The following is a 9,152-nucleotide window of genomic DNA, read 5'->3' on the forward strand; positions in this document are numbered from 1 at the left end:
CACGGTTATATGGCGTCAGACATATGGTTATGGACCACACAGATATTGAGAGAGGAAACCCTCTGTCGCCACTTGATGGGCTACTCTTTTCGATTAGCAGCAAGGGATCTTTTATATGCACCATCCCACAGACAAGATAACACATACCGCGGCCTTTGATATACCAGTCGTGGTGCACTGGCTGGAACGAGAAATAGCTCAATAGGCCCACCGACGGGGTTTTGATTGATTTCACTGTACATCGAAGCTTCATGTTCGTAAGTGCACTCTCAATGATTAGCGCTGAAAGTTTAAAGTCTTGTTTTGTTTAACGACACCACTAGAGCATCGGCTATTGGATGTCACACATTTTGTCATTCTAAACCTGCTACATTATCAGCAAGGACGATTTTGATATGCAGTTTCCCCCACAGACAGGTCAATGTATACCACGGTCTTTGATATACCAGTTGCAGGGCACTAGTTGGAGCGCGAAAAACTATTAACGTTGACTTCGATAGACTTTTGAAACCCCCCCAAAACATTCACATTTCCCTCAACCTATGTCAAGGAATAAAGCAAATTAGACTGAAAATGACCACCTCCACTGTCTAGGAATAAAGCAAATTATATTGAAAACGAAAACGAAAACTATCCTCCTGTGGGAGTCTTTTGCCCGTAGTGTAATCAGTTACACGCTTTCACGTCTACCTTACTCCACCCCTCCAAATACAACATGTACATACAAACAGAAATATATCTCTCGTACGTATTTACTACGTGGGCAAGTAATAAGTACATTTATTTTGTCCTTTTGTAGCAGGAGGTTTTATTTTTAATGTATCTAGTTTTTTAAATATGTTTGTCAAAAGATATTATATGTAGTAGTTGTCTGCCAAGCATTATAAATTCCGAACAGTGGTTGCACGTGCAACTTGGGCTACACAGCACGTGGTTTGGTTTCGCTGTCATTTCAGTCTAGCATAATTCGGCGTGGTTGTGGGCGGAATTGTCGGAGAGGTTAGTGTTGGACCATTTTATTTCTCATAGTTATATGTACATAATTCGTATAGTTACACAAAGACATATTGTAAGTTTACCAGCCTCGGTCTACAGGCTGGTAGATACTGGGTTCAGATTCCAGTCGAGGCATGGGATTTTTAATCCAGATAACAACTCCAAACCCTGAGTGAGTGCTCCGCAAGGCTCAATGGGTAGGTGTAAACCACTTGCACCGACCAGTGATCCATAACTGGTTCAACAAAGGCCATGGTTTGTGCTATCCTGCCTGTGGGAAGCGCAAATAAAAGATCCCTTGCTGCTAATCGGACAGAGTAGCCCATGTAGTGGCGACAGCGGGTTCCCTCTCAAAATCTGTGTGGTCCTTAACCATGTGTCTGACGCCATATAACCGTAATAAAATGTGTTGAGTGCGTTGTTAAATAAAAAAATTTTTTATTGTAAGTTTATTAAGCTGTACAGGAAAGAATTAAGTAGGTAATTCTTGATGATACGTACAGAGTAATTTGTTGTAGTTGTGGAGGTATGAATATATCATTTGCTAATGCTACGCTTGTTGTAGTTTATAATACATTAGTTGGTACTAAAGTACTGTCGGAAATAGAATAAAAATGATTTTCGTCGATTATTTCTTACATATTAAAAAGACAAGTAAATGTTTTGTAAAAATCTATTTAATGATAGTCTACCTAATTTAGCATTTACTTGTTTTGGCTCTCATTGATGTACAAGGTGGTGTTTACTCTTGAAATTAAAAGAAAGATGTCAGTAAACGGTGATTTGTGCACTTTATTGGAACAGACTATAACAAATTCATGGGCTACTCTTTTCGTTTAGTAGCAAGGGATCTTTTATATGCACCATCCCACAGACAGGATAGTACACACCACGGCCTTTATTACACCAGTTGTGGAGCATTGGCAGTCTGGCTGTAATCTATTAAAGTGGTACCCAGGTAAAAATGTCAACTTATTATACTTAATGTGTAAAAGAACTTTTAAAAATCCTAACTACATATATTCTACGACTTGGTTTCACCAATTAAACCACTGTTTGCACACCTTTGACGCATGGGCGTCGATCAGTGGGGGACGGGGCGACACGTTCCCCCCCCCCCCACACTTTTCAATGCCGGAGGACAATCTATATAAATGTCTCCCCCCCCCCCCCCACACTTTTTCGTTTAGCAAAAGCAACACCACCACCAACACCACCATCAACAAAAAAAAGTTTAACCACTAATGTGTAGCTTTATTTTCATTAACATTCCTTTATCTCTCCCCTGTGCGTGCTGTATCCTCACCGTGGTGCAGGGGTGTAACATTCTCTTTGAGAATGGCCAATACAGCACAAAATTGAAGTTTTGAGTAAAATTCAGTATCCGTAAAATTCTGTGATATTTGTGTTTTTGCACAGATCTTTACACTGTTTTTGTTTGTCTTGAATTTTTATATTGATGTTGATCATCACTTTATTTATTTGCATTACCATAGTTTGACACCCAATAGCCGATGTATTTTTTCATGCTGGGGTGTCGTTAAACATTCATTCATTCATTCCTTCCTTTTATCTCACACACACACACACACACACACACACACACACACACACACACACACACGTCCCCTCCACTTTTAAAGCCGGATTGACGCCCATGCTTTGACAATGACAGCACTAAATGTGTATACAATTGTCTCAATAACCCAGCATGGGTGATGTAATTTTGTTTTTTAATGCCACTAACTTATTTTTTTAAAATCAAAGCCATGCAACCAACAATGGAGCATTCTCTAATTATAAAAATTTTGGTAATTATGAAGAAACTCAATTTCCAAAAACCTAACACATACATCTGTTCTCTCTTGCTCCGTCCTTCTTTTCCTCTCTCCCCCTCTCACTGTCTGTTTTACTTATCTCTTCTCTCTATCTCTCATATAACACACACACACAAGTTGACATTTTGACAGATACATTAATGGTACACATTTTGTCCTCTTACATATTGACCATTGATCTGTATATAACTTTTTCCATGGCCGACTGATGCTCTTTACTCTGTACAATTGAATGCTGTGATAATGCGGGTAACGAATGAGGAGTTAATGTAGCACATGACGATGATGGTAATGTTCATTTGTAATGCATAAATGAGTTTTATTACATTCCACATGTATGATATATGCTTATGCGACAGAAATGGCCGTTCTCTTATGTTGAACCCTTTTTGGAGGTGGATGGGTATTATAATGACCAATTAGTCGATTATACTGATTATATTAATGGTATTGAAGGTATTTTATTTGAAAGTAATGAATACATTCCTACAATTTTTAGTGTGCCAAACTTTTTTGGGTTTTATTTTTTTTGTAAAACGGAGTTACCTACCCAGGGCCAATTGAATTTTTTATATTATCATTTTTTATTATTCTTTTAAAGGTATTTCTTCAGAATAACGAACAATCAATATCATTCTTGTCATATTTAAAAAGAGTCCGCCGTCTCTAATGTTAGGCAAAAAAAAAAAAAAAAAAATAGGCGTTTTTTTCGATTGCATCCCCCCAAAAATTAGGGTAGGTAGGTAGGTTTTTTTTTTTTTTAAATTGAATACTATCATAATAATAATAATCATTATCGTTATCATTGTTGTCGTTGTTGTAGTAGTAGTATTGTGTATTTCCTTAAATTAATGGGACATTTGTATTAATTTCGTTGTTCTTAATTTAAATACTTTATGCAAACATTTGAGATGCATTAATAATAAGACCTGTTGATTTAAGTGAAGACGAGAATTAAGCTGAATTGATACGATTATATTTAATCGAAATAACCTGTACCAAGGCTATGTTCATACATTCGGTTACTTCCGTGACCGACCAAGCTGTTCGGTGGTAGCTAATCAGGGGAAGGAACTCTATTACAAAAGCTTTTCCATAATTTCTCGATGTTTTTCGGAAGGGAATTACATGTGCAAAATGTATCGTATAATAGTACGTAAACAATGTGCAAGAAAGGAAATACTCTTGTTTGGTGATGTTGTCCTCTTTTATTTTTACTTCTTTTTTTGGTATAATATCCGCCCGGTCCCCTCCATTATTGTTTTTAGTTAGGGTTGAGGGTTAGGGTTAGGGTTAGGGTTAGGGTTGGGATTATGGCTGGGGTTAGGGCTAGGGTTAGGGGAAGGGGGGACCGGGCGGATATTTTTCCGGGGGGGGGGGGGGGGGTAAAACTAGGGACGGTGGGTCGACCGGAAACACACTTATTTTTTTTTTTGGCCTTGTGTATTTATATTGTTAATGCCTTTCTGAATATTGATTCATGGGCGGATCCAGGAAATATTTTTAGGGGGGGGGGGGACCAAAAAAGAAGGGCACATTGACTCGTCAAAAGGGCACCTTACTACAAGTTTTGATATTTACAATTAATATGAATTCCTACAGTTCTACGTCATAATATACTAGCAATAATGAAGTAAATTGGCGTCACTCGCGTTAGAACCTCAATGGGGCCCCATTGAGACTCAATAACACAGACACATATCTGCAAGCTTGCGCATGTACACGAAAATCTTGATTTCATTTATCTACAATATAATTATTGTTTACTTAAAAAAAAAAAAAAATTCTACAAACAAAAAGGGCACTTGGACATTTTGAGGGCACTTGAACAATTTTTTTTGGGGGGACGCGTCCCCCTGGTCCCCCCCCCCAACCCCCCCCCCCCCCCCCCCCCCCCCCCCCCTTGGATCCGCCCATGTGATTTAAAGTGGAATATTTAATCAGGTAATTATATTTTATTTAAGGAGTTCGTGGGTTGATGGTTTCAAGTTACATGTATCGGTCACCTGGTTTCTTGAACGGGTCAGTTGTATTTATGTAATGTTGTATACATGGAAATTTTGTATACTGTTATAGATATGTATTATTTCAATGAGTACTAGGATTAGATAAAATCTAGATGTTTATTGATGACTGTAGCTGTCTGTAAAGGTGTAAGTGGAAATGAAATAGTACATTAAGGTATTGAATGTAATATTGTGCTGCATAACAATTAGTATGTGGAGTAATGTATTTTTTACGAATTAGGTAGTGTCATGAAGTGATATTGACAATGCTGTATTTGATCCTTTCAGGGTGTTTTTATTTGTTTTTTCCACGATTTGATGTTTTGTCGTAACTTGAGTCACTACCAGAATAAAGAACCTCTCAACCCCTTACAGCGAGTCGTCATCCCATTCTTTTGTGTCGTCGGTGATGAAATTGTTAGCTGTTACTTTGACCAAATATTTGGTAAATAAATGGAAAAAAATTAAAAATGTTTGGGGCCGAATTTTTGACAGTGATGAGTAATAAGTAGCTGAAAAAACATTCCAACAGATTATAGGACTTAACGGATAGGAACTACTCACACAGGGTCAGCTCCACTCTATAAACATCAGAACCCCTTTTGGAAGTCGGTAGGCTTATATAAGATGTCGCATTCCGTTTTTGTCACCATTGGGAGAGGTGGTGTATTCGTTGAGGAATTAGTTAACGCCTTGAGCTCTTTAATCTTTTACTATCACCACTCGGGACAAGTGTAAGTCACTAGTTATTGTATTTGCCATTGTTTTTTTTATTACAGGCTCCGTTCGAGGATCGAGATTTATCTTAACCCTAAAAAGTGTGTACTTTCACGTCCTCGGACCGCCCTTCGTGTTAAGAAAAAATGACTGCCCTTTCGATTCCGCTGTTAGATCGCTATGAAGCTGGACGTTTCGCTGTGCCCTCTTAAATTGCCGCCCCCCCCCCCACCCCCCCCACCCCCCCACCTGGGTGGACTAATGGCAAGCTTCGGAATGCGTGTGGAGTTCCGCGTCGCGTACACCGGGTCACGGGCGACCGTGACTTTGGTCTACAGCGACGCGGACTCCAAAAGAAGACAAGAGGAGGAAGGAACGTGCGCCAGGGGCGGCTCAGGAGGGACCAAAGCGGGCGGCTCAACCGCCAGCGGCGGTCCCGTCTGCGTCGCCGCCCCCGCCAATAACTTCGCCGAAGAGGAGGACGATGCCACCAGCGGAGACCACCTTGGACGCTACGGCAGGCCCACTGAACACCGCCATGGCTCAGACGCTGCCACCGTCTCCTGCGTCGACTTCCACGCCTGCTCCGGTGCAGCGGTCAACTTTACCGACCGCTCCCGTTGAGCAGGCAAGGGACCCTGTTGTTGTTGCGGCGGCGGCGAAGCGCAAGGCCACTACACCTGCCATCCAGCCAGACACGGACAAGCCGCCGAGCCGACAACGTACCCCCCCAGCCCAGCCGGAAGACGCATGGAAGCTTCAAGTCAAGTTCGGCATTGCGTGCAGGGGGACACCACCGACCCCGGCAAGCTGATGGGGAAGTTCCTCAACCAGGCCTGGAGACCACTGCAGGATAGTACCGAGTACGAACTACACCATCTCCGGACCAAGGACGGCCAGTCGGGACTCGTTGTGACCCACCGGCGCCGAGACTGCTACCGACAAGCGATCCTGCTACGACAGATGGATAGCCAGACCATCCACAGGATCCTCAAGGCTATCTTCCGCGCCGGCTACCACCAGGTCATACCAGCTATTATGGACAGGAAGCACGAAGTCCCGAACTTGACCACCGGACCCCTCATCAGCTCGCCGTAGGTGTCAACCTTCAATCAGTTCCAATGGCCGCATACATCCCAGTAGAAAACTTCATTTCGCTGACAAAAACAACAAAATGAAGGATCCCCAAGTCGAGCACACAAAGCACGTGCAGTGTGCACCAGCGAAACAACACGTCTTACCGCGTGGAGCTCCAGTCTGGGAATCGTGGTATATGGACACGTTAAATTGTTATCTATCTATCAACATGCGAACACCAGGTAAGCCTAACCAAACTCCTGACACGCGGTCTCCAGCTAATTCGCAGGCCACTCGGCTGTCTCCGACACCTTCCGAAGTGTGTTCGGAGACGGCCGAGAGGCCTCTAACAAGTAATCTACCTTCTCCGGAAATCTCCGTACCTCCCAAAAGTAAACAACATTCTGAACCTAGTGTTAGAGTGTCTGTGTCAAATATAACATCTCCCCAAACTAAAGATACCACTGCTCCCCCCATAAAAAAACCCACCCCACCGGTTGCGGAGGGTATATGGGGTGACGAGCCATGCTTCATCTTTGGTCCCATAGACTCTTAATACACCCTCGGACTTTACGGAAGTCAAACCAAAAAAGACTAAACGTAGTCTGCAATTCAACGAGAAAAATAAAGACCCAGTCAGAAAAGACTTTTTGCGTACCCCTACCAATCAGTCCCCTCCCCATAAACGTAGACCAACACTAAAATCTACTCGGCCCGGGGGTGAACCATTAAAGAAAAAAAATCAGTCTTCCGGTTTTTGATGAGGAGTACCCCCCCCACTCCCGCCTAAACCCTTAAGCCCCACTCCACTAACCAAGGGCACTCCGTTACCCAATGTGTTTTACAAAGGGGTGGAACCTGCCAGGGGCGGTTCTGTGAACGCCCCCCCCCCCTTCAGAGTGTGGGAGCTGCCGTACCACCCCAGTTTTCTGTGGTCGGCCCTAAAAAAGAATCTGTTAATAAAAACTCCAAACTACAAGACTTTACCAGGATGCCACCCGGACCGCGGACCGCTGTCCAACTACAAAACATAACAATAAAAGAAAATTCTGACCTCGAGATTCAAAATGTAACTTATTTGGAGGAATGGATATTGGGACATCCTCCTAAAAAATTAAAATAACTCTGTCGATCTGATCTTCTTCAGAGGACACCACTACCCCTTGCTGCCGTTCCGCCCAAAACCTATTAAGTGTGCACAGTGCCAGAGGTGGGGACATAGCATTAGGAAGTGTAGATCCAGGGGGACCCTGTATGCTTTAGGTGTGGGGATAAACACCCAGAACGGGGACCGGATAACCCGTGTACCAAAACGCTCAACTGTGCCAACTGTAGGGGTCAGCACTATTCGCATAGCCAGGAAGCAGTCCGGGTACTCAACTCCAAGCCAAGGGAGACATCCGATCACCCGCCAGGGGCGCTTCATAATCCCGTCATGCACCATAGACGCACACCTTTAGCAGCCCCTCCCCCCCCCCCACTTTCCTCAGATCTACTAATCATAATGTTGGGAACGCCCACGCCAAACCCCCACCTTTGATTAGAACAAGATTTATTAACGGTCCAGAGCAGCCCATTACAGCAGTGCAACTTATGCACATACTGATGGGGCTGTTTCTGGACGGTTCATTAGGGGTTCCTGTTAAGGGAAACATTGACGAGGAGTCAATTAGATCAGCCACACACGCAGCCCGTCTCTCTTTTAAGCACCACTTCGGGGTATCAATTAGCGAAACCAGCGTTCTACCTAATAACTTTGACTGGTACGCTGCTAGAATGACCAAACCAACTCCTGTCTCCACACCAAGTCACCATAACATAGACTAAATAAATAACATAAACTTAACAATTCAGTATTGCTTCAAACCAATTATGGGAGACAAGAGAACTAAAGTATTACCCCCCCCCCCCCCCACCCCCAACTAAAAATAATAACAATAATAGTGTAAATAATATAACAATAACAATAATAACAATAACATAGTAATAAACAAACTAAGAATAATATAGAAAACTATAAAGGTTTGGCCATTCTACAATGGAACGCTAAAGGCCTGAAATCCATGGGCCATGGAAACGAGCTAAAAAAAAATTAAGAATACTAAACCAGTTGTAGATGTTATATGTATTCAAGAAAGCTGGCTTACTACTGATAACCAAAATAAAGTTAAAAATAAAAAATTCTTTTCAAGTTTTAATATTCCAGGCTATTTCGGATTTATCCATAATACTAATTTTACATCTAGGGGAGGAGTAGCTACTTTTGTCAGAAATGACCTGTCATACTCCCGTATCCCGTTACAAGATACACACACTAACATCGAGGTCCTGGACATTACATTTCATGGCGGAACTGAAAATATTGATATTTATAATTTCTATATCCACCCAGGCAGTCTACAATGTAAACTTACGATTAATAACTACCTGGACACTCTAGCTAAACTAAATAACAATAAATTAATTATTCTAGGGGATTTTAACTGTCGAAATACCCTATGGGGGTCTAACTATATTG

At 42.3% G+C, this 9,152-nt stretch overlaps 1 long non-coding RNA gene across 1 annotated transcript; it reads left to right on the top strand.

The window, feature by feature from the left end:
• The first annotated feature begins 965 nt into the window (after nucleotides 1-965).
• Nucleotides 966-5,290, top strand: LOC121380954. The gene is made up of 3 exons (XR_005959021.1): nucleotides 966-999; nucleotides 4,799-4,856; nucleotides 5,129-5,290. It is a non-coding gene; the product is annotated as an uncharacterized LOC121380954 (long non-coding RNA).
• Nucleotides 5,291-9,152: the final 3,862 nt, after the last annotated feature.

The sequence above is a fragment of the Gigantopelta aegis genome, chromosome 9 (assembly GCF_016097555.1).
Source record: "Gigantopelta aegis isolate Gae_Host chromosome 9, Gae_host_genome, whole genome shotgun sequence".
Taxonomy (NCBI): Eukaryota; Metazoa; Mollusca; class Gastropoda; order Neomphalida; family Peltospiridae; genus Gigantopelta; species Gigantopelta aegis.